The sequence below is a fragment of the Heterodontus francisci genome, unplaced genomic scaffold (assembly GCF_036365525.1).
Source record: "Heterodontus francisci isolate sHetFra1 unplaced genomic scaffold, sHetFra1.hap1 HAP1_SCAFFOLD_54, whole genome shotgun sequence".
Classification (NCBI taxonomy): domain Eukaryota; kingdom Metazoa; phylum Chordata; class Chondrichthyes; order Heterodontiformes; family Heterodontidae; genus Heterodontus; species Heterodontus francisci.
Window position 1 is genome coordinate 6,780,333 of NW_027140250.1, and position 26,620 is coordinate 6,806,952.

Below are 26,620 nucleotides of genomic sequence, written 5' to 3' on the forward strand. Positions count from 1 at the left end.
AAATTCAAAGAAAGCACCTCGTCTTCTGATTAGGCACTCTGCGGCCCTCTGGGCTCAACATCGAGTTCAACAATCTCAGCTCATGACTGCCATTAGTTTTTTTTTTTATTTATTTGATTTCATTTTATTTTTAACCATAGGTCTGTTTTGCACGCTTTTGCTTTTGGACATTACACTGCAATTAACACCCTCTCTGGAGTAATACTATGTCTTTCGACGACAACTCCTGTCACTCCATTTTCCTTTTATTCCATGTTATCTCTGTTATTTCATACATCTGGAATTAAAAGTGAGTGTAATGGTGACCTTGAACCGATTTTCGATTGTGGAAAAAAAAACACATCTGGTTCACTCAAGTCCTTTACAGCGGTCCGTTCCTTCACTGTCGCTGGGTTAAAATTCTAGCACTCCTTTCCTGACAGCACTGTGGGTGTACCTACACCCCCAGAACTGCAGCAGTTAAAGAAGACAACTCACACCGTGTCAAAAGCAATCAAGGATGGTTAATAAATGCTGGTCTCGCCAGGGACGCCCACTCACCTTGAATGAATGATAAAAAAAATAGCGTTCCTGCACTGCATCTGATCAGACATCCTAACTTTCTTTCTTCTTGGCCCTTCTTTCACTTTCTAAAAATAAACTATTACGTTTCAAATATTTTCCAGTTCTGATGAAAGGTCACAGACCTGAAATGCTAACTCTGTCTGCAAAGATGCTGTCAGATCTGCTGAGTATTTCCAGCACTTTCTGATTTCAGGTCAGTGTTTATTCGGTTGCCCGAGTGTCACATTATTAACAGGGATCCCATAAAATGACAGTGTTGGCAGAGACATCCTCATATCTCTACTTTCGTACTGCATTCTCTTAAGTATTTGAGAATTTATGAGGAGATCTTGCATGTGTAACATAATTTACATAGGTTCTTTGCTGAGTATTAGTGTTTGTTGCAAGTGTCTGATTACATTTGTGGATGGTTAACAAAAACATGGCACTGTAGGAAATTGTGAATATTATAATAGCAGACTTCAGGAGGACATACACAGTCTGCTGAAATGGGCAGATCCATGGTAGATGCAATTTATTGTGGTCAACTCAGAAGTGATGCTGGAAAAATATCATGCTGGTATAATATAAAGACCGCAATTGTTGACAACGCGATCGGTAGGTGGCGCTGTTTTGGCACATGCGCAGATACAGCATGTGCCACGAAAACGTCACAGCCTGCGACTGTTGCAGCTGCCAGGACTAAAGATGGCGCTATTCAAAAAATCACAGAGATGAAACCTAACAAACACGTGGCAGAATGCAATGGCCGGAGTGAGAGAGTGGAGCGGGCCGGGGAGATCAGCGCGGGGGCCGGGGAGATCAGCGCGGGGGCCGTGGAGAGCAGCGCGGGGGCCGGGGAGATCAGCGCGGGGGCCGGGGAGATCAGCGCGGGGGCCGGGGAGATCAGCGCGGGGACCGGGGAGATCAGCGCGGGGGCCGGGGAGATCAGCGCGGGGACCGGGCAGATCAGCGCGGGGGCCGGGGAGATCAGCGCGGGGGCCGTGGAGAGCAGCGCGGGGGCCGGGGAGATCAGCGCGGGGGCCGGGGAGATCAGCGCGGGGGCCGTGGAGAGAAGCGCGGGGGCCGGGGAGATCAGCGCGGGGGCCGGGGAGAGCAGCGCTGGGAGACCAGCGGTAGCGGTGCCGGGGAGGGGGGGGGGAGAAAGAGGGAGAGGGAGGGGGGGAGAAAGAGGGAGGGGGGAAGGGGGAGAAAGAGGGAGGGGGAACGGGGAGAAAGAGGGAGGGGGAAGGGGGAGAAAGAGGGAGGGGGGAGGGGGAGAAAGAGGGAGGGGGGAGGGGGAGAAAGAGGGAGGGGAGAGGGGGAGAAAGAGGGAGAGGGAGGGGGGGAGGGAGAGGGAGGGGGAGAAAGAGGGAGGGGGGAGAATGAGGGAGAGGGAGGGGTAAGGAAGGGGGGAGGGGGAGAGCTGGGGGGAGAGGGAGGAAGGGGAGAGAGTGGGGGGGGGAGCAGCGGAACGGAAGAGGAGTGCAGCAAAAGACTTACTGGCCAGTCCCTGGACCCGGTGACACCAAGGTCTTCGCACGCTCGCTCCCCGCGGCTCTCTACGGCCTCTCGCTTCCGGCCCTCTCCATTCAGCCGTTCCCTCCAGCTGCGGATGCCCAATCCAGTTGCTTTCTCCCCTACCCAGTTGCTTTCTCTACTTCTCCTCAGTACTTCAGGCATTGCAACTGTTTGGTCCCTGCATTTTGCATGCTCCCTCTCCCCACCCCTCCCCGCACTCTCCCTCTTCAAACACCCCTCCCTCTGCCCCCCCACCATAGTTGAATATCTGAAGTGCAGTTGCAAAGTCGGGGAAATAGCATGCAAAACAAAACCTCAACAATTCTGGGTTTAATTATTGAAAAGTTTTATTAAGTTCATTAAGTATCCGAGGAACTGCTGTGCATGGATACATGAGTGTTGTGTCCAGCATTCCCGTTAGACAGGCCGATTCTCTGCTATGCACAGCTGAAGAGATTGTTCCTGGAGAGCCTTGTGGTGAATAAAAGCTTGGCTCTCTATTCCACTACTGTATTGTCCATGTGAAGAAGGCAAAGTCACAAGAGTCTGAGCTCAGTCTATTCTTGGTGAATGTTCCCCAAGTGCATCCCAATGTGCATTCCCAATTCATCCATAAATGCAATGTTCCTTTCCACATCGTGATGAGCTCCGCAGCATGATCTAGTTGCCTTCGTTGCTTGAATGCTGACCTTAAGTCTCAAGGATTGTTTTCTCGACGGCATGTTTTACATGAAAAGAAATAAAGCAAATCAGAGTCAGAGCTTGCCTCCCTCCATCCACTGAAATTACTGTTGTGCACACCTTTTTAAGTTCTGCAGTGAAGGCACCAATTGATAACGTCGCCAATGAAGCACTTATTACCCACCTCAGATGCAGGAATCAGCACATCCTTGCGTCCTCTCCCGCACTGCCTCCTTTGCTTGAATGCCGTCCTTAAATGTCAAGGATTGTTTTCTCAAGGGCACGTTTTACATGAAAGAAAATAAGGAAAGAACATCAGTGTCAGAGCTTCCCTCCCTCCAATGAAATTACTGTTGAGCATGCTTTGTGTTCTGCGCTAAAGGCATGTACTGATAACACCGCCAATGAATCAATTAGTACCCACCTCAGCTGTCGGAGGCAGGATGATGTTACTGCCCCTATCTCGTGATGGTTCAATGCTGCTCTCAGGGAAAACATGAATGATGTGAGGGTGCTGGAAAAGAAGCACATTTCTTTTGGGCTATGAACATAAAGCTGGCCATTTAGCCCAGCAGTTCCCTGCCAGTGGTTATGTTACTCGTGCGTCTTTCCATCCATTCCCATTTAATCCTGCCTACGACTATCACCAGTTGTGTTCACAGCAAGAGCATTCACATTTCTGCTACCACTGGACACGGCATGCTTGTTTCTTTTAGTGCTCAGTCTCTTCTTGCTGAATGTTCCCCAAGTGCTTGACCCCTTTGGACGCCCTCTCTGCTTGACAGGCAGCAACTGGCAATTGCGGAGTCTCACAAGGCTCTGCATGGTTGTTTCAACGTCGGATGGGGTAACAGGTGGCTGTGTGTCCATGAGCACTGCCCTGATGGGTGTAGGAGCAGGTAACTGTGTGCCCATGTGCACTGCCCTGATGGGTGTAGGAGCAGGTGACTGTGTAACTGAGCAGCAAGGAGAGGGTACCGCAGGTAGGGGAAGTGGAGATTTGGACAGGTAGGCACATGTATGGTCCATCAGATCATTAGGCCAGGGGGTGAGACGCTCAGGATCCAGGGTTTGTGACACGTGACTGATGTCCAGCGCGCGGCCACCTCCATCCGAAGGTGCTTCCGGGCAATTGTTGGGCATAGTAAATGGCTCCATCTCATCAGCCAGTCCTTGCTGCCAGCGGAGAGTCTGTTGCCGCAGCCAGTCCAGTCTCCTCATGAATGCTGCCGTTCCACTCTGCAGAACGGCCTGTTGCAGCTGGTACAATTGATCTGAAAGCAAGCGGTATTTTTCATTGTTGCTGAGGGGCCTTGGCTGTTCCTCTGTAATCACAATGGCAGCAGCCATGCCTGTCGTCGTTGGTGTCTGAGATGCACGCCAGCGACAATTGGGGGCGAGCCTGTCCAAAGGCAGACCCAGATGCCTCTGCACAACAACAGCACGTTTGCAGGGCAACAAAATCTGAATGGAGAAGATGCAGCTGCAGGTAGCCTGGCCATCATGTATCTGCAGTGTGTACTGTTTGGCGCCAGAAATCACAGTCACTGTGCCTTCATCCTGCTACCTGCGGTGGCCCAGACAATGGAAATGTTTTCAGAGCAACTCACAACAAGGGCTGGTGAACATGCGGTGGCCCAGACAATGGAAATGTTTTCAGAGCAACTCACAACAGGGACTGGAGAACATGCGGTGGCCCAGACAATGGAAATGTTTTCAGAGCAACTCACAACAGGGACTGGAGAACATGCGGTGGCCCAGACAATGGAAATGTTTTCAGAGCAACTCACAACAAGGGCTGGTGAACATGCGGTGGCCCAGACAATGGAAATGTTTTCAGAGCAACTCACAACAGGGACTGGAGAACATGCGGTGGCCCAGACAATGGAAATGTTTTCAGAGCAACTCACAACAGGGACTGGAGAACATGCGGTGGCCCAGACAATGGAAATGTTTTCAGAGCAACTTACAAAGGCAGAGCAACTTACCTTGGAACAATCTCCTGTGTCAAATAAAAATGAAGCAAGTCTCCAAAACGAATAAATAATTCAGATAAGGTGCCCGACGAAACCTCCGCTCCTTCCACTTTCAAAAAGCCGCGCCGAAGCTTTGACGCATGCGCAGAGGCCAAACTGGCGCGTCGGGAGGTTGACGAAATAACGCGATGACGTCATCTGCGCATGCGCACAACCTGACCGGCAGGTTGGACCGCAGCGCATGCGCAGAGATGAATAGACTGTGTGCGCATGCGCATACCGCGTCCTTTGCGCATGCGCAAATCAGTCCTGGAGAGTCGGACCGCTGCGCATGCGCAACGGGCATGAAACCGTCTGCGCATGTGCGGAACGCGGCGCATCCTGATGACGTTCTCCGATGAAGTAGCGTTGTCATGAATTACTTTGTAATATAAATGGCACCATTTTCAAGAAATGCAACAGAGGGATCCGGGGAATGCATGTCCATAAAAGTTTGAGGATTGCAAGGCAAGTAGAGGAGCTGATTGAGAAAGTGTATGGGATACGTATTCTGAAAATAGAGGTTTTAAATATAAAGTAAATCAAGCTAAGCCTTTACAAATCAATTGTTATGACTCAGCTGCCGTCTTGTGTGCAATTCGGGGAAGAATACCTCGGAAGAATGTCAAGGCCCTGCAGAGGGTACAGAGGAGGATTGTCAGAAAGACACCATGGGTGAGGGAATCCATTTACGTGGAGAGAATGAGGAGCCTGAATTTTTCTCATTAGAGCAGAGCATGTTCAGGGGGATCTAACAGAGTTCAAAATGATGAAAATTATGATAGAGTAAGAATGGGGAATGGTCAGCAGAGATCATGGCAGGGATTTTACTGGCCTCAAGAGGCGTGAACTGAAGCCAGGAAGGAAGTGGGGAGGGGGAATCATGGCAGCGGATGTGGCAGAATGTAGATCCCATCGCCTCCCAGCGTGCAATGATCCCGGGGGCGGGATAGGCCGACAACAGCCTTCGTGCCTGGAGGCAGACTGAGGATCTTAAGTGGCCTATTAATGGCTAATTATGGGATCATTCCATCGCCGCTGGGATCTTACTAGTGACAGATTCTTCCATCACGTGGAGAGGACACCTTGTAAAACGAAGCGTTCTCGCTGCGGCCTTGTGGATGGGGTGGGAAGTTGCCTCCTTCCAGGCCAATTTCTGGCCCACAGGGCGCACCCACCAGGAACCAATACATTTCCTGGGACCTCCCTTCTCCTGGTGCACAGGAACACCGCCCAAGCCCTCTCACCGGGGCCTTATGGACTTTCTCCGTTGACCACGCCTCACCACCACTTTTCCGGGCTTCCAGAGCTGGGTCAGGGTCCGAGGTCCTCTACAAGAACCGGCAGAATAACTAGAGCGGTAATGAAGAGACATTTCTTCACACAGAGGCTTGTTAAGATATGGAAAACACGACCCGAAAGAGCGATGAAATCAGATTCCAGAGGAACTTTTTAAAGGCAATTGAATAAGTACTTGATGTGGACGCATTTGCACGATTTTGAGAAAAAGCTACGTTTGTGGCAATAAAGTAGATAGCTCTTTCAAAGGGACGACTCTGACTAAAGTAGCCGAATAGACTTTCCTGTGCAATTATGATTCCATGATCTGGAAGCCAGATCAGTGACTTGTTTACTTTTCACACTATCACACGGCATTGTCCTCGCGGGATAGGCTGGTAGTTGGAAACTGGGTTCATTATATCGATGAATGGTCACATTTCTTCTCATTGGTGCATTTTACCAGACTGTAATTCACGGTGCAACAAGTCAAACTCTATTGGTTACTTGGAAGGGAACATTGGTTTCTATGGAAACTGCTGCAAAGAATTAACTTCCACAACAGCCGGAGATTCAGAAGGTGCTGGAGAGCATTCGGTTAATCTCATCCCTGTACCCAACTCCAGAACCATGCTGCGATCCTTGTGATCCTATTTCTACTGTAGCTTTTGAACTGTTAGTTATGGATTATTGAATCCATTATTTATTGATACACTGATTATTAGTGCAAGATGTACATAATTAATCTGATTATCACCTTTACTACAGAACACATTCAGATGATGTAGAAAGTAAATAATGCTTTGTACATTTTAATTTTCTTGTGTAGAGTTTAATGAAATATCGGAACTTGTTTATTGCCTTCTACCTGCTGCTCGTACAGGCAGAGCAGACTGGAATTGAAAATGTAATGAAACTATTTAAGCTGAGTCTGTTAGAAAAAGAGTCACTTCGCTGTTAGAATAGAATCTGTCAATGTCTGGGATCAATTTACAGAAAATGGATCTGTTTTATTTGCAGTTGTCATTCATTGAGATGCTATGAAATGGATACTGAAACGGTTTATATAATTTGTAGAAGTTTCATTTGATACATGTTTCGGATTGTTTGTCTCCATTTTACAATTAATCAAGTACAAATAGGAATAAACCTCCAATTATATAAAAAAGCCTTGCGTTTATGTTGCGCACTTCTCGACGTCAGGGCGTCCCAAAGAGCTTTACTATCAATTCAGTGCTGCTTTGCAGTGTTGTCCATTCTGTAATGTAGGAAACACGGGAGCCAATTTGAACACAGCAAACTTCGACAAACAGCAAAGCGATAATGACCAGAATAACATATATTTGTGTGCGATGTTGGTTGAGGGATTAACATCGGACAGAACACTAGGGATAAGCCTCCTGCCCTTCTTTCAAGTAGTGCACCTCAGAGGGCAGAGGGAGACTCGGTTCAATTTTTGCTTCTGAGTGGCAGCCTATATTTTGTGCTCAAGTCTCTGGGATTAGACTTGAACCAACATCTTCTGATTCAGAGGTGAGACTGCTACCAACTAAGCAACTACTGACAGCAATACTGTTTTGGTGACATTAAAGGAGATGGAATATTTTACATCTAATTAACGGGTATTATAAATTCCCAGTTGAATTTGTGTCGAACACAAAGACAGCAAAAGTTTGTTTTATTTTCCCCCTGCGTTTCTTTTACTGACACAGCCAGTTAGAATTCTAATCTGATTATTTGAAGCGAGTCTGATGAAGAAGAGTGCCCTCGTTGAATAGAGTGCATCAGAGTCTGGGTGTAAGTTACCTCACTGAGTGTAGAACACCAGTCAAAACCGCATCTACTGCCGACTGACCCTCCACACACATTGCTGTCACAAATATGTCTCAATACAAATGTTTTCTGCTCGCCTAGTGATACAGTTCACGAAACTAAATATTTTAAAATAGTTTGTTCAGTATTGAAGTGTAATATTAAATCTATAATAACCTCTCAACTGGAGCTGGAACCAATACTTTCTCAATTCGTTTTAATTATTAGTATAATTATCAAGTGCACTCTGCAAAATATTATGTTACTCAAAGTTCCTAAATCGTTGGTGAATTTGCTCTGTATTATTGATCAATTAGTGACGATCTTCAGAATTAGTATCTTTTCTATTGCATTCATTATTATATTTCCGCCATTTACATGTACAGTGCCTAAAGATAGTTAAGTTTTCCCAATCACATATTTTTACACAGTGTCATGTAGTGCGTAATGGATTAGTGATATTGTTCTTTAGTATTCTTCCAACGGCTTGATGTTTGTTTTTTATTCCATTCTGTTTCTCACTATTTTCAGTGTGTGTTTGGTTACCTTTATTAATCTCTGTCTATATACAAAAACCTTTATTGATTAACTGACAGGGCAACTTAGTCCCAGTGTTATCAGATACTTTATATATTTGACAAATTATATTTCCATGAATATTACATAATTGTATACTAAAATCATGTTTTGTGTAGTATTTAAAGAACCTTTTATGCAAGCCAAAAGAAAAAACAGAAACAAATGAACATCCTTTTCTCCAATCGCTAGTTGCTCAGAATAATTTGTATAGAGAAGGCATGCTTTATGACAAAAAGCAATGTTATTCATCGCTATCATATGAAGCGAATATTGAAATAGTTTTTCTCATTTGTAGAATTCACATTGAATACCGAGCTTGGGCTGTTGGTTTGATTTTACATTCCATCAATATAAAATAGGGTACAATTATCCATTATTGTAGTTACAATATCTTCCATCTGATTAACACGTCCTCTAAATTCCCAGGTGGGGCATGTGCGCAACGTTGATTCAAATCCAACATTTAAAACAAATGCCGAGGCAATTTGTTTTATTTGGTCGTCTGTGGCTCTTGTGCCGACACAGCTGACTGGAGTTGAAATTCTAAGCAGATTATTTACACACAGCAATCTGGAATTAGAGCGTGATCGCAGTGAGAATCGATGCTCTCGGGGTCTGGACTCGAAGGTAACATAAGGTTTTTAGAACAGCAGTCAAAGCAAAATCTACTACTGACTGAATCCACACGGACATTTGTGTACCATGTATTTCACAGTAGAATTGCTGTCTGATCCTGCGTGCTATGCTGAATGGATCCGAAATAATTCATATAGTTTGTTCCATTGTAGAGTGTTGCACATGATCTATAAACATTGTAGAATATATTAACTAGAGGCAGAATCAATAGTATTTCAATTAGCATTAATTATTAGAGTAATTGTGAGGTGCCTCTCCAAAAGATAATGTTACTGATTAATCCAAATTCTCCGAATGATTTTCCATTTATTATTGTTTCCTTAATGATGATCTTGAAAATTTAGAAATTTGTATTGTTAATTCTCAATTTATTTCACATATTCATATGTAAAATGTCAAGTAATAATTAATGTGACAAAGTCTCCTTCCACATGCTCCTTTTATGTAAAGCATTTACAAGTGTTAAATAAGATATCATGAATAGTCTTCTTCCACCGACTCAATATTTTTGCAGAGCTTTTCTGTCGATGATTCGATTCTGTTTCTCACTGTTTCCAGTGCGGGTTTGGTTACATTTGCTCATGTCTATCGACAGCAAATGCTGGTTCCCGACAGGGAAACGCTCCCTCAATGTTATTACATATTTCCATGATGAATTTTCTTTTGCTTTTGTAAAAGGGATTGTATTCTAAAAATCGTGATTTTGAAGGTAATTTAAGAATATTTTCTGCAAGCCATCGAACGTTGAGAAAGTATGAAATGTATTTCCTCCATGTATCTTTTTTTTAGCAATCGGCCGTGGATCAAAATCGATTTATAGGAAACGTACATGTTTATTTTAATTTGTCGTTTATTGAGATTGTATAAAGTGAATATTGAAACAATTTCCTTAATTTATAAATTTATTATTTAACACAGTTTGTCCTGTTTGATGTTAACGTCATCAAATTCAAATAGTGAAATGTTATCCATTGTTGTTGCTGAAAGCAAACACGGATCTAATATTTGTCATCTGATTAACAATTAATTGCATTTCCAGAGGAGATTTCAGTTACATTTTGTTTTATTACCAGAATTTAACATAAATACCGCAAGAGTTGGTTTTAGTTTGTTTCAAGTTTGTTTCCGGGGTGATCCATACCTGGAAAGTCAGATGATTCCAGTATTCTCCGGATAGTAATAATGTTATATGACTATTAGAATCACTGTTTGTTAAAAATATATCACTCGTATTATATTTAATAAATATTCTTCATCAGGAGCAATAAATACCTGATACTGAGCACATTTACAATACAGACAGAGTACTTTCCATTGAGATTTCCCCAAAGCCGCAGTGAATGAGCTGAACCGCTGCAAATGGCACAATCTCAATCCAACTCTCCATTTATCAACCGAACAGACGCTACCGGGCTTGCACTGTTAGCCCAGCTGTGCACCTGCACTGATCGCTTGGCCTCAGATCTGATATGCGACACATGTTGTGAAGCTGAGACTGGGGAGCAGGGGAGGGAGGGAGGTTTCTCAGCCTCGGGGTTCCGGAACAATCGTTAATGTGGGTATCACAAGCAGAAACTGCGCTGTACGATCCCATGCTGCCTGTGCATTCCCATTTACATTTTGGTAAATATTGAGAAAGTGAAATTCACAGAACATTAAACAAAAGTGCTAACATAGTGCAGGAAACACTTGCCACGATTAAACTCAACACCGTTGAACTATTGTAAGAAAACGGGAGAGTTTTTCTGAAATACTGTCCAGTTACTGTAAAGAAGATACTGATATATTTCAAGAGGACAAAGAAAGGCTGTTGAAATGGTCGGACACACGGCAGATGAAATTTAATGCAGAGAAGTGTGAACTGATGCCTTCTGTTTTGAACAACGAGGAGAGGCAATATCACAGAATCGCAGAACTGTTACCGTGCAGAAGGAGGCCATTCGGCCCATCGTGTCGCACTGGCTGTCTGAGAGAGTATTTCATTCAGTTCCATCCTGTAATCCTGCACATTCTTCCTTTTCATATAACTGTCCAATTCCCTTTGGAATGCTTCAATTGAACCTGCCTCCACTGAATTCTCAGGCAATGCATTCTGGACTTTGATCACTCGCTGCGTGAAAAAGTTTTTCCTCAATCCATCTGTGCTCTCTTGTTCTCGATCCTTTCACAAGGTGGGGGGGGGGCGGGGGTGGCGGGGGCAGTGTCTCTCTATCTACTCTGTCCAGGCAACTCATGATTTTGAACACCTGAATCAAATCTCCTCACAACCTCCTCTTCTCCAAGGAAAACAGCCCTAACTTCTCCAATCGATCTTCATAACTGAAATTTCTCATCCCTAGAACCATTCTCCTGAGTCTTTTCTGTACTCTCTCCAATGCCCCCCTGTCTTTCCTCAAGTGCAGCACACAGATCTGGACGCAAAACTCCAGTGGAGGCCGAACTCGTGTCTTGTACAAGTTCAACATAACTTCCTTGCTGTTTCCACCTATTAAGAAAGCCCAGGACACAGCTCTCTCAACCTGTCCTGCCACACTCAATGACTTATGCGCATGTATACCCAGGCACCTCTTCTCGTGTACCCCCTTCAGAATTGAGCCCTTTATTTTATATTTTATCTCCATGTTCTTCCTACCAAAATGAATCACTTCACATTTCTCTGCTTGAACTTCACCTGTCACCTGCTTGCCCATTCCATCAAATTGTCCATGTCCTTTTGAAGTTCTACACTATCCTCCTCACAGTTCACAATGCTTCCAAGTTTGGTATCATCTGCAAAATTTGAAATTATGTCCTGTACACCAAGGTCGAAGTCATTAATATATATCAGGGAAACAAGTGTCCGAAGACTAACGCCTGGGGAACTCTACTACAAACCTTCATCCAACCTTAAAAACATCCATTGACCACTACACTTTGTATCCTATCACAACGCCAATTCTTTATTCTCCAAAGTGCCTGATGCAAAAAAATCCAATCATTTTTGTCCATGCCCGTTTAAATACTGGTTTCCCGCTTACCAGGAAGTCTGCACATCTTGAGTTCAATTGCCAGAGACACATCCTGTTCCTATCCAACATTTTGCAGAGAGAGCCTGTTTTCTGCCCTCTTTGGTCTGGTCCAACAGTCATATAGTGATAACATTTGTAATTTAGTTCATTGAACTTTTACAGACAATAGCAATTGCTAATGTGCCTCACAAGTTTCGTTTACTGATTGAACATAAGTACTTCCCGAATAGCACCAGGCTGTCTGGACAGAGAGGTCTGCCTATTCTCTGTTCAGACATGTAGTTTACGTTTCTAAAATTACTCAAATATCTTCATTGTCAAAGACAGAGTCCCATCCTTACAAATGTATGTGATTCTGTTATACAATTAATATTATCTTGATTTGTGATAATTGTATAATCAACACAACCCTATAACATAGTTCTGCACGAATATACTGCCTATTGGAAGGCTGATGTTTAAGTGTAGTACTGGTGGGTGTTACATTCTCCGGCGTGAAGTGGAAGTAACACAAATAGTGGTTGAAACTTGAAACCAGAAAGCACAGCGACATCTGGCGAACTACGTAGTAATATAAACCTGAATGGATGAATCACATCAAGCATCATCGGGTCCTGCCTTTCTTGCAAAAATTGCTCATTAATCAAAGATCATGCACGAAGGAAAAGAACACGCAAAGCACATCTTCTCCATCACAAATCTTCCTCCTGAAAGACTCCAGTGTCTCGTCCACCCTCAACTCCAAAAATACGTGAAAGTAGCTCGTGGAATTTTTTGGTACAACGTTTAAAAACATCCATCAGTCGCCTCCGCCGTTTCCTTTTGATCCCCAACCCACCAGTCCTATCTTCCAATAAGTGTCCTCCCATGACATCACCCTGAATTCGCATTGCTTGGGTCTCTCCGAGAGTCCTTCACACTCTCTGCAATTATGCTGTCAATGAAATTCACATCTTGATATCTACACCCTATTTCTACGAAACTACTGATCACACACATCACCCTTCCTCGTCCCCATGTACGCTGACAATATTAACGATTCTCTCCCTCGCTTCATGTTCTACCCCCTCTCCTTCAAATCAGCGATAATCACACCTCCCCTTGCAAATTACTGCCCCAGCTCCAACTGTTCTTACCTTACCAAAGTCCTTGAATGTGTTATCCCCTCCAAATCCATGCTCATATTTTATGGAGCTACATGTTTCAATCCCTCAAATCAGATTTCTAGCCACACCACAGTACCGAAACAATGGCTTATCAAAGTCACAAATGACATCCTAAATGATTGTGAAAAATGCAAACGATTCCTCTTCCCCTTCTTGACTTGTCCATAGCCTTTGATATGGTTGATCATGAAATTCTGCTCCAACTGTTTTCCATTCACACCCGGCTGGGGTGAGGGGTGGGGGACGGGGGGCTGCACTCAGCTGATTCTCGTCTTATCTGGACAGGAGTCAGAAAGTGACCTGCAATGGCTTCTCTTCCCGCTCCCTTAAAGTCACCAAATAATCTATCCTTCGACACCTCATTTCTCATTTACATGCTGCCTTTCAGTGATATCCACAAAGACAGCCTCAGTTTCCACATGTATCTCATGGTCCCCAACTAGACCTCAAGTCCAACACTCTTGCTTCCACCACTGCTTGGAACCTGTCAGAATTCCAGTCTGACATTCAGTACTGCATTTCAAGAAAATTCCTGCACTTCAGTATTGAAAAGATACAAGTCATTGTCTTCAGTCCCCATCACATCTGTTCCCTGGCCACCAACTCTATTTCTTCCCGTGCCAACTGTCTGTGACTGAGCTAGACTGCTTGTAACCTTGGTATTATTTTAACTCCTCGCACATATCCATACCATCACTAACACTGTCGATTTCTACCTCCCTAATATCAAGCGACTTTGCCCTTATCTAGTCTTACCCATTGCTTTGTCCCCTCTAAGCTCGATGACTCTAATGCATTCCTGGCTGGCTTCCCTAGTTACAAGCTCTGCAAACTCTGCTGCCGTGACCAAGTGCCACTCAGCCATCTGCCCTGTGCTCACTGACCTAAATTGCCCAGCAATGTGCGATTTTAAAATGTTCATCCTTGTTTTCCAATCCCTGCATGGCCTCACAGTTCCTGTATTTGCAATCGGTTCCAATCTGACAACTCCCACCTCTGGCTTCTTGGGCATTCCTGATTTTAATTGTGCACCATTGGTGGCGATGCCTTTAGCTGCGGAGGCAACATACTCTGGAGTTATTTAATTCTCTATAAGTCTCAAACTCTCGTTCCTGCTTTCAGACGCTCCATAAAACCTACATCTTTGATTTAGCTTCTGGTTATCTGACTTAGTGTATTCTTAGGTGCTCTTTGTCAAACTTTCTTTGATATCACTCCTGCATAGCGCCTTGGGATGCTTTATCACGGTAATGGCGCTGGATAAATGCAAGTCACTTGTTGTTCAAGATTAAGAAAATAGGATATGGCAGTAAATGTAGGACCAACATAATAAATAAGGGTAGCAAACATGGATAAGGAACAGATACAGTTATATGACATGAGTATAAATTAACTGGTAATCGTGTGAATGATTCCCTTTACAACAACGTACACAGGGTTTGAAACATAAAAGGGGGACTGCTGGGCAGAACTTGTCAGAGCCAGACGTAGTAGAATATCTGAAACATTTCTGTACTTTACATTATATGTAATAGGTAAGTGTAGACAGATATTCTGTTGAAGAGTTTCATTTACCTGTCACATGCATTTAAAATACTTTTTTTAAGCTGGTGACAGTGCAATGAGTTGGATTGAGTGATGAGGTGAATGTGTACTGTAAGTAGAATCCTCCTACATTGTTGTCTAACAGACCATTTGCAGTTAAGGTTGTGTGACGGTGGGAGCCCATGTACTGGCCGAGTGGAGATTTATTGCAATGAGACATGGGGCTCAGTTTGTGATGATTCCTGGGATCTGCTGGAAGCTAACTTGGTTTGCAAGCAGCTGGGTTGTGGGAAAACAATCGACATGGCACGTTCTGCTTCTTGTGAACCAGGCTCAGGGCCAGTTTGGTTGAATGAAATTAACAGTGTTGGTAGCGAAGCATTTCTCTGGGAATGCGCCTCAGCATCATGAGATAACCACGACTGTTCTCATAACGAATATGTGAGTATCATGTGTTCAGGTAAGGGTGCTAAGAATGTACTCATTTTCTGTAGTGGTGTAAACGAGGATTCACACAGACGTTATGACATAGAATTGCAGAGACTGTGTCATGGACTTGCATCTTTTTTCTCCTCAGATTAAAAACAATGTGCACCTCTCAGACACTGTTAAAATATAGCACCTTTAAGGGAGAGAACGTTCTGGAATTTCTAAGGCACAGTGTGCCAGAAGCTGCATTTTTGTTACCTCGGGTGCAGCAGGAGAGAGAGAGGTCACATGATGTAATGTTGCTCCTTAACTGTGTGCAAAACTGAAAAAAAAAAACTGCTGAAACCAGACTCACCAGCGAAACGTACTGAAGAGAAACAAGCTGTTCATTGTCTTTCAGCAAAAATTCTGTAGAGAACTACAGGCCGAATTAATTGCCTCAAGAAGAAATTCGTTCTTTTTTGAAGAAACTGTTTGTATTGCTGTAAGGAACTGTTGTTGCCTACTGCAGCCAAAAAGTTAAACGCCTGTTAAGAACAGACCAGTGCATCCAATGGCCTTTGATTATTTCCACATTAGAATGCCTCATCCACCAGCAATGTAATTCAAAGGCTTACTTATTTTATTCGTTCTTGAGAAGCAGCTGAATTTCAAAAACACTAACTTTAAAACTAGTTAACTACTGTTGGTTTTGAATGCATGTGTGCGAATGTGGGGAGTAATTTTAAAATCATCAGGTCTTTAGTCATAGGTTTATCTGAATAGTGTTTAAGATTTTTGTTTCAATAAACAGTTAATTTGTTGATGTCTGAAGATACTTGGTTTGGTCTCTTTTATTCTGTGGTTACCAGAGTGTTTAGATTAGATTAGATTAGAGATACAGCACTGAAACAGGCCCTTCGGCCCACCGAGTCTGTGCCGAACATCAACCACCCATTTATACTAATCCTACACTAATCCCATGTTCCTACCAAACATCCCCACCTGTCCCTATATTTCCCTACCACCTACCTATACTAGTGACAATTTATAATGGCCAATTTACCTATCAACCTGCAAGTCTTTTGGCTTGTGGGAGGAAACCGGAGCACCCGGAGAAAACCCACACAGACACAGGGAGAACTTGCAAACTCCACACAGGCAGTACCCGGAATCGAACCCGGGTCCCTGGAGCTGTGAGGCTGCGGTGCTAACCACTGCGCCACTGTGCCGCCCACAGAGGGAGGCGACAACACATTCAAGGACATTGGCGAGGTACGAACAGTTGGAGCTGGGGCAGTAACATGCATGGGCAGGTGGTCAATGGTTCCTTTCTAAGGAGAGGTGTGATGACTGCTGATTTGAAGGAGAGGAGCCTGAACATGTAGAGAGAGAGAGAGACAGAGAATCGTTAATATTGCCAGCTAACATGGAACCCAGGAAGGGAATGTTTGTGTTCAGTAGTTTAATAGAAATAAGGTGTAGACAGCAAAATGTGGATACCATCAACAGCACAGGTTCAGAGACAGAGTGAAGGATTCTAGGAGAGAAACAAGAAATGTGAATTCAGGGTGATCGTATGGGATGGGGGTGGGAACTGATAGGAAGTTAGGCCTGATGGGTTGGGGAAGAAAGGGAAGTAGTGGAGGTGACTGAACGGATGTTTTTGAACTTTGTGACAAAAAGTCTATGAGCTCCTCTCACTTATTTTTGGAGTCCAGGGTGGACGAGGCAGGGGAGTGGTTCAGGAGGAAGATTTATGATGGAGATTATTTGCTGTGCGTTTTCTTTGCCTTCCTGGATAATCTTTGTCATACCTCGTGTTTCCAATTATGATCTTCATGTTCAGACACCTTCATGCTCTCCCCCTGCATCAGTATAACCGTCTCCAGCCTGAAACATTTCAGGAACTCTGCTTTTCTCTGGATACAGCTTCTTGTACTTCACCCACTTCAATTGCCTACAACTTTCAGTTTTGCCTTTAACCATCTAACCCCCAGATCTGAATTTCCACCAGAAATATTTCCGTGTCTCCGGCTCTTCAACTCCAACCATCTGACTAAGAATTTAGTCACCAACTGTAACATCTCTTTGTTTGGTTCTGTGCCAGTTTTCTCTCCCTTTACATTCCTGTTAAACCCCTTGTGATGCATGTGTTAATTGAAATTTCTGTAATAAAAACGTTCTTGTTGTTTAATTGTGTCCGTGTCCTCTCTCTCTGCACACCACCCCCATCCAGCCCCAGCTCCCCGACCGCCCACCATCCTCACCCCCAATCCTCGAGTGAAATGACTGGTTTGAGACACCCAGGAACAAGTAACCTAGATTATCACTTTTCTCAGCAGATCAGACATTTCACTTCTTTGTTTTTGTAAAAGCAGTGAAGAATATGTTTACCTGAACACAGGACACCAACATCCATACTGTCAGTGAGAGACGAATTCAATGTGAATAAGCTGCAGTTCTGGAGCTGCAATTCGTTTCCTTCACACTGGACATCATTCACCCAGACGGGTCCTTCACTCTCTCCATCCTTTGAATAGTTATAAGCGGCTGTCGCTTCACCGCAACCCAGCTGTGCACAGACCACGTTGGCATCATTCACGGTCCAGTGTCTATCTTGCAATCTCCCCCAGCTGCCATTGTGGTAAATCTCCACTCGCCCATCACACCAGCTTCCCCCGTTAGTCAGCCTTAGTGACCAATTTTCATCTACAATATGAAACACATTGAGAATGTCGAAACTGAAGCAAAATATCTCAGAATTTACTGCCACCAGAAATGTCATTAATTTTAATGGTTGCTATTTCTGTCATCATTGTTCAGAAGGCTTGTTGAAAGATCTTCTTCACCATTACCTTTTCTCAGTAAATACATTTCAGAGACGTACCGAGCAGCTTACGGTTGCTGAAATGGGAACAGAGGGTAAAATGAACTGGGGGTGAGACCCGAGGGACTGAAGGTCGTCCTCCTGTCCACATGTACTGATATTTCCAGCTCTCGCCCTGTACTTGAAAATATCATCAACCTTTCTTCCAATTTATCCTCCTTATCTTCACATGGTCCATCTTCAACTCTTCTGTTCTCTTCTTCAAAATCTCTGTCTCTGATTCTGGGGATAGGTTATTAACTAATATAAAGAATAAACCCAGTGACTCTCACAGTTACCTGTCTATGCTTCCTCACCCCCCAATTATTCGAATGACTCTATCACATTTTTTCACTTGCACCACGGCAATGTATCTGTCTGGTGATTCAACCTTCCATACCAGTGATTCCAGATATGTCTTCCTTTTTCCTCAACCGAGGACTCTCCTCACATCCTCCTCCACCCACCATGGTTGACAGGGCCCTCAGGCACGACCATTCCATTCCCCATACTTCTGCTTTCACCCTTTCCCCCCTCCCAGAACCATGATAACATCCTGATTCTCCTCATCTTCCACTCCATCAGCTTCCATATTCAACAGACCATCGTCCACCATTTCCACCACCTTTAATGTGATGCCACTACAAAGCACATCTTCCCCTTCCCTCCAATTTTAACATTCTGAAGGGACCTTTCACTCTGTGGCACCCTGATGCCCTCTTCAATCATTGTCAACACCCCTTCCCACAGGGCCTTCCCATGAATGCGCAGGAGGTACAACCACTGCCCTGTTCCCTCCACCTTTCTCACCATCCAAGCCCCCAAATACGGCTTCCAAGTGAAACAGCGATTTTCTTGTCCTGCTTTCTCTTTAGTATACTGCACTCACTGTATTGACTGATCATGATACCGTCTCCTTTACATTGGGACACCAAACTTAATTGAGTGCTTACTTTGCACAACATCTTTGTTCAGTCTACAAGCTTTACCTTTCGCTTCCAGTTACCTGTCCTTTTCATTCTTTATTCCGCTCCCACACTGACCTCTCTCTCCTCTTTCTCCTACACAGTTCCAATGAAGGTTAACGTAAGTTTGAGAAACAGCACTTCTTCTTTCCACTAGACTCTTTACAGGCTTATGGAATGAACACTGAATTCAGCAATTTCAGATCAGATTCCCTCCTCTTTTTTTCTTTTTTTGGACGATATTTTGCCTTCCAATTTGCAGCTCCTCTAGAAATTTGTTTTTTCCTTGGCCCATTCCTATCTATTTTTGCCTTGCATTGTCCCATTTACCATTTAATCTCTTCTGTCTTCCACCATATCACAGATTGTTCCTTTCGCTCTTTCCATGCTTTCCCCTTTCTTTAAAAACTGTTAAATCTCTAAATTATGATGAAAGATCTGCAAACTGCAAGGTTGATTCTGTTTCTTTCACCACAGATGCAGCCAGAACTTCTGAGTATTTTCAGCACTTACTGTTTTTATCACCTATATTTTAAATTGTGAAACGTGGGAGCAATTTGCGTTGAGCAATGTCTCACGTACAGCGATCAGATAACAGAGCAGATAATCTGTCATAACAGGGCGCTGGTTGAGGGATAACTGGGAGAATGGTAATTTACATCAAGTTTGTGAAATAATCAAAGACAGCATATTGGTGAAATAACGAGTTACTTCACTCACTATCATTTTATTGCCCTTGATGCAATGGAAATAAACATTTATCTCATGCTATTTAGCTGGAAACAAGTTCACAGGTTTTTCTATTATACAACTGATCTTTGCAGAGACTTCCATGATAATTCATATTTGAACGGCCAACATTGATCACAGTTTCAATGCACGAGCAACATTTCTATGCTATGACAGTTGTCCTGGGAGCAAATTGCTGATTCTATGCCCCTTGAATAATGCCCTAGGTTTGCCACAAAAGAGATATTATATGAGCGATAAGTACTAATCACGAGACATTGTATGTATTCGATGTTTACTGGAGTGAAGCTCTTTGATTCATTTGTAATTTAATTCAGACCAATAAACCAATAAACACATCTCAGAATCTTAGTGTCAAAGGAAGCATGGGATCAGCAAACTCCACACAGGCAGTACCCGGAATCGAACCCGGGTCCCTGGAGCTGTGAGGCTGCGGTGCTAACCACTGCGCCACTGTGCCGCCCTGTTTTCCAGTTGGGTGTGAAAACTTAATAATATGCTGCGACCTGTGGAGTGACGAGACTGAATTGACAGTGCATTGCTCCTGCCACGGTTGTAATATATTAATTGAGTGGCTCGTCTGAGATTAGAATCAGATGAATTGAGGGTCTCGTGTTTGGAATCATATTAATTACTTGTCTCTTGGGCAGCATAACATTTTGGATCTTGTGTCTGGCAGCATATTAATTGCTGTCGGGTTTGGAATCATCTTATTTGGAAACTCTGTTGTCGGGATTCAAATGTAACACCAATTATGAAAAAAGGGAACCAATTTTCTTGTGTAATAAGGTGGAGTCTATAACATCAGAATGGCTCAGCAGTTGCAGCAGAGTTCTAGGGAAAGGAAAATGCTTCCCTCAGTGGCTTGATACCTTTAACTCAGAATAAATGAGAAAAATTGGCGGCAAAGTTGTGGTTGGAATTGAAAAAATGGTGTAAAAATGCAGCGATAATTGACCTAATAGTCCAACATTTTGAATTAGAAGAAGCAGACGAGGAACAAGAACATAGTGAGTTGATGCAGTAGAATTGGCAAAAATTCAGTCACAGTTGAGTCAACTGGAGCTTCAACAGGAAACAGAAAAATAAATAATAGTAAGAAAACTTGAGGCTGGAAAAGAATTAAGAAAACTTGAACTTGAAAAAGAGGACAAGGAGAAGGAGACGGAATTTAGCCCAAAAGAGATGGAACTAAGACAAAGGGATAGTCTTGAATCCAGGGAAAAGTCGGGTCATGAAGAAACTGAATTCAGCCCAGGCCCCAGCAAAAGCTGCTTAATTTATAAAAGCTATTCCTAAATTGGGGGAAAAGGACGTAGAGGCACGTTTTTCATATCTTTTCATAAAATAGTCAAACAGATGAAATGGCCAAGGGAAAGCTGGACACTGCAACCTAAACCTCTTACTGGGAATGGTATAACGTTTGCACCGAAAAACGCCTAGAATGCAAAAGTTTTACTTAACGGAGTTGGACGGGAGTCTATACCCGCATCTTTATATAAAGTACACCTGGACAGTGACTTAATACCTGGTATGGTAACTGCAGCCGTTAGAACATAGAAAAAAATACAGAACGGAAGGAAGGATGCTATTCAGTCCATCATGTCTGCACTGGCCGAATGAGCTATCCGCCCAACCTAATCCCACTTTCCAGCACCTGGTCCATCGCCCCACAGGTTACAGCATCTTGGGTGCATGTCCAGGTGCTTTGAAAGGAATTGAGGGTCTCTGTCTCCACCACTGATCCTGGCAGTGAATTCTAAATACGCATCACCCTCTGGTTGACAAATATTTTTCTCATATCCCCTCTAATCCTTCTACCAATCACCTTAAATCTGTGTCCACAGTTTGACAGTAAAGGGGATTGATCGACTCCGAGGAAAAATTTGGAAAATAAAAAGGATCAGTTTTTCTTATAATTACAGAGGAACCAAGTGAATTATGGAACCAGAGCAATTACAGGAACAAGTTCCAGGAATGTTTCCTGCAAGTGTAGTCACCCGAGCAATGGCTGAACAGGATCCATTGTCGGAGGTATAGTGGCAGCACAAACAGATAGCCAAGTATCTGAAACATTTTTTGTGGATTTAGATGATCCAAATGAGATGTTTAGCAGATCTTCTATCTTTGCAGCACGAAACGCTGGTCCAGCGATATACCGAATCGCACAAAGGCACTGACGGAAAATGAGGCAAAAGGCGTTTTAGAAGTCTATTACATGGCAAGTATGATTGTGTGGAGGGATTGGAGAATGCCTCATAGACCTGCGGTTTAAGACTAGACAGTTGTTGAACAGAAAGTGTTACCACTTAAATATCACTCGGGATTATTAAGGTTAGCACATGCCATTTATTTTGCAGGGCATAGAGGAGTTCAGAAGACCAAATCACGTATAAGTCAACATTATTACTGGCCAGGTCTCACAAAGGATGTGAGACAATTTTGTAGGACATGCCATACATGTCAAATGGTGTGAAAACCGTAACCTACCATAACACTGGCACAATAGTTTCCATACCAGTGATTGCGAAACCTTTTAGTAGGGTAATGGTAGATTGTGTAGGACCCTTGCCGAAAACAAAAACGGGACATCAATACATACTTACTATCATGGATATGGCTGCTCGATTTCCAGAGGCCAATCCTGTGAGGACAATTAATGCTCGAATAGTAGGAGAAAAATTAACACAATGCTTTACGTGATATGGGTTATCACTTTATGTTCAATCGGATCAAGGTTCTAATTTCATGTCGAAGGTATTTCAAGCCGTATGTGCAATTGGGGTATTAGGCAATTGGAATCTTCAGCATAAAACCAACAGTCACATGGTGCTTTCGAGAGATAGCAACAAACACTCAAAACAATGATTGGAACATATTGTCACGAATATCCACATGACTGGGATAAAGGAGTAAACTTTCTTTAATTTGCCACCAGAGACTTACGTGAATGGGTCCTGAATCAGTGAATTAGGCTTTAGTCATTTCAAATTGGTTTACAGCTGTGAAGTAAAAAGTCCTCTAAAATCATAAAAGACAGATTATTCGAACAAAATACCGAATCTTCAATCTGTGTTCAGGGAAAGGCTCAGGAATGCTTCTGTTGCTGCTCAGGAACACATTAAATCATCCCAAGCCAACATGAATAAATGGGCAGACAAGAATGCAACACCCCGCGATTTTCAACCAGGGGATGAAATATTAGGGCTGTTACAGTTACAGGGACAACCATTAAAAACACGGTTCCGTTGCCCAAATAGAGTGTTCAAAAGAGTGGGTAAGGTAGGTTACTTGATTGCTACCCCTGATTGTCGAAGGACAAATGGTTGTGTCACATTAATATGTTAAATTAATATTATCTGAGTGAGGAGGATAAGCCAGTACAGATATGTTAGGTAATCGATACTGTTGAGAAGGGACAGGATAGTGAGGATGAGGCAGAAGGTGGCATGGAAAATTCTCAGATTGAACATCCAACACTCAGATTAGTGAGTACACAACGACTCGGAAAATTGGATAAAATGCTTTTGCACTTAGAGGAAAAACAACGGAAAGAGCTAACCAGGCTTTCCACAGCAGTTAAAAGAGTTTGTAGGGATAAGCTGGGATGTACAACCTTAATCATACGTGATGTATTTGAAGGGGGAATCGTTCCTTCAAAACTACATTCTTACCGCTTAAGACTGGACAAACAGGTCCAAATAAAATCAGAGATCCAGTGCATGTTGTAAAACAATTTGATCAAGCCTAGTCAAAGCAGCTGGAGTTCACCAATAGTGCTAGTATCAGTTCTGATGAAGGGTTCCTGAGCTGAAACGTTAACTCTGCTTCTCTATCCACAGTTGCTGCCAGACCTGCTGAGTATTTGCAGCACTTCTTGTTTTTATTTCAGATTTCCAGCATTTTGCAGTGTTTTGCTTTTGTATTGGGCTAGTATCCATACCTGAAGGGTGAACCAAATTTTGTATGGACTGTAGAAACTCCTACATAATTCCTCATTTAGAAGACTGTATTGACAGAGTGGGCAGTACTAGATTTACTCCCAAGATAGACATGTTAAAGGAATACTAGCAAGTTTCTTTGACTCCTCGAGACAGGGATATCAGCTTTTCTAACACCTGACGGTCTTTATCAGGCCACTTGATGTCATTCAGGCTAAAAACAAAAAAGTCCCAGCCTCTTTTCTATGATTAATGATTCAGGTGTTCCCGACTGTGTAGTGTATTTCAGTGATGTACTAATATACAGAAACACTTAGCAAGAACATTTAAACCATCCAGAAATTATGTTTAAAAAGTTACAAGGCATGGGAATAGTGATAAATCTGGCAAAAAGCGAACTGGGAAAAATAAGAGTAACTTAGTTCGGACACATAGCGGGGCAAGGACAGTTATTGCTAAAAATGGCAAAGGTACAAGCCTGCGTCGAGTTCCCTATCCCTAAATCTAAGCGTTAAATAATGAAGTTTTTAGTGATGTGTGGTTTTGACAGGAAATATGTCCAGACTCTTAGTACTGTGGCTGCTCCATTAACCAATTTACTGCAAAAAAAGAACAACAATGTAGTATGCCCAGATGAATGCCAGACTGCTTTTGAAAAACTGAAGGCAATCTTAACTAATGAGCCACTGTGTGATAAAGACTGAAACTCGAGCCAGGTTAATGATGCAGCCAAGAGAACTTTTACATCTTGTGACATTTCACACAACAGTTCTGACTCATATTTACAGTTATATTTGTCAAAGATTCTTTGTACTTTATTTGCTGCTGCTGTATTTATGCATTAGCCAGCAATCAATCGAAGAAACCTTCTTAACATTTACCACTTTAATGTTACAAGGGTTTACAAAGCTGGGAAACTGACATTTATCACAAATTGTATTAAAGATCTTCCACTTTTCACCTCCAGTTTATATCAAGTTCAGCGAAACGACCTCCACATTCTGACCAAGACTTTTTGCTGCTGTAATGAAGTGTCACTTGTTTCCATTTGTTTCCTGACTGTTTTCTTCCTCTGCTCTCCTGGAGGATTCAGAGGGATTTTTGTTCATTGTTTGTCCACATTCAGGGGGTTCTGGATCCTCGGCAGCTGCTGTCCTGGAGAAATTAATTGTATTCAAAATCTTTCCCTCAGTTTGGAGACATAAGGAGAGACTGTTTACACTGGCAGAGAGGAGAAACAAATAGGCCGGGAGTTTTTCTGGTCTGGAATTCACTCTCTGACAGGTTTCTGGAAGCAGATTTAATATTAACTTTCAATAGATGATCGGATGAAAACTTCAATTACTCTGAGTTATAGCACAGAAGATACCAGCATAGAGAGAGAAGTGAGAGAAAGAGAGAGATGTCATAACATTAGTGATGAAGAATTCAACACAACTTATTGAGAGTTTTTATTTGGAAATGATTGTTGAGTTTTATTTGATGCTATTGTTTTATTTATGCATTATCTTTAATCACTCAAAATAATTTTCCAAACAGGGAACAGTTTAATGTTACAAGTGTTTACAAAGTAGGAAAATATTCATTTAACAACAATTGTATTTAAATTATTTTATTCAGCATCTCAAGTTTACAGGAAGTAAACTCCTCAAACATTTTGAAACTTTAAAACTCTCAGTAAAACTGAAACCCCCATCAGCAATGGCTCAGCATCTCCATCTCCTGGTGTCCCTGTCTCGCTGCAGTTACTGTCCCCCCTCTCACCATCGCCATCTGCTGGTGTTCCTGTCTCACTGCACTCACTGCCCCCTCTCGCCATCTCCATCTGCTGGTGCCCCTCTCTCATTGCAGTGACTGTCCCCCTCACACCATCGACTGAAAGGCAGGAGCACTGAAGGACATTGGGTGGGAGGACTAACAACTGGTATATTTGGCAGATGGCAGCAGCCAGAGCAAGATCTTCAACTTGCTTTTTCTCTAAGCGCAAAATCAAGTTGTCGATTTTTCCCAGCCACACTCTGCTGCTTCACATCACCTGCCCTGGCTGCCTGATTGTGCTTAAAATAATTAATTAATTATTTACTAAATTGAGTAATCTGAAATGTTCATCAGCCAATTTATTAAGGTTAACTAGGATCACTTGGGGCGGCACAGTGGTGCAGTGGTTAGCACTGCAGCCTCACAACTCGAGCGACCCGGGTTCAATTCTGGGTACTGTATGTGCGGAGTTTGCAAGTTCTTCCTGTAACCGCGTGGGTTTTCGTCGGGTGCTCCGGTTTCCTCCCACTGCCAAAGACTTGCAGGTGACAAATAAATTGGCCATTGTAAATTGCTCCTAGTGTAGGTAGGGAATATGGGATTACTATAGGGTTAGTTTAAATAGGTGGTTCTTGTTCGGCACAGACTCGTTGGCCGAAGGGCTTGTTTCAGTGTTGTATCTCAAAATCAATAAAATCTTACAGTTAGCAAAGTTAAGCAAATTTTGAAAGATAAACGATAGAAAATACTCACCAACCAATCAACTACCTGTTTTCCTGTCAGGTCACACTTTCTTTTTTTATTTTATTTCTCTCGTCAGACCGAGGTCTGCACACTCTCCTGGCCTGGACTGTCCTAGAGAGCTCGTTTAAACTGCTCGCTGGTATCTCTCTCTCTCTGTCTCTCTCTCTGCCTCTCTCTTTCTCTCTCTGTCTCTCTCTCTCTCTGTATCTCTCTCTCTCTCTGTCTCTCCCCATTTCTCTGTATCTCTCTCTCTCTCTCTCTCTCTGTATCTCTGCTTGTGTCTCTGTCTCTCTTTCGCTCTCTCTCTCTCTGCCTCTGCTCTTTTTAAGTGCCTGTTGGCCCCGCTCACAGTGGTAAATTTCACTCAGTGCTGCGCACCAACTTTATGAATGATGAGAAGG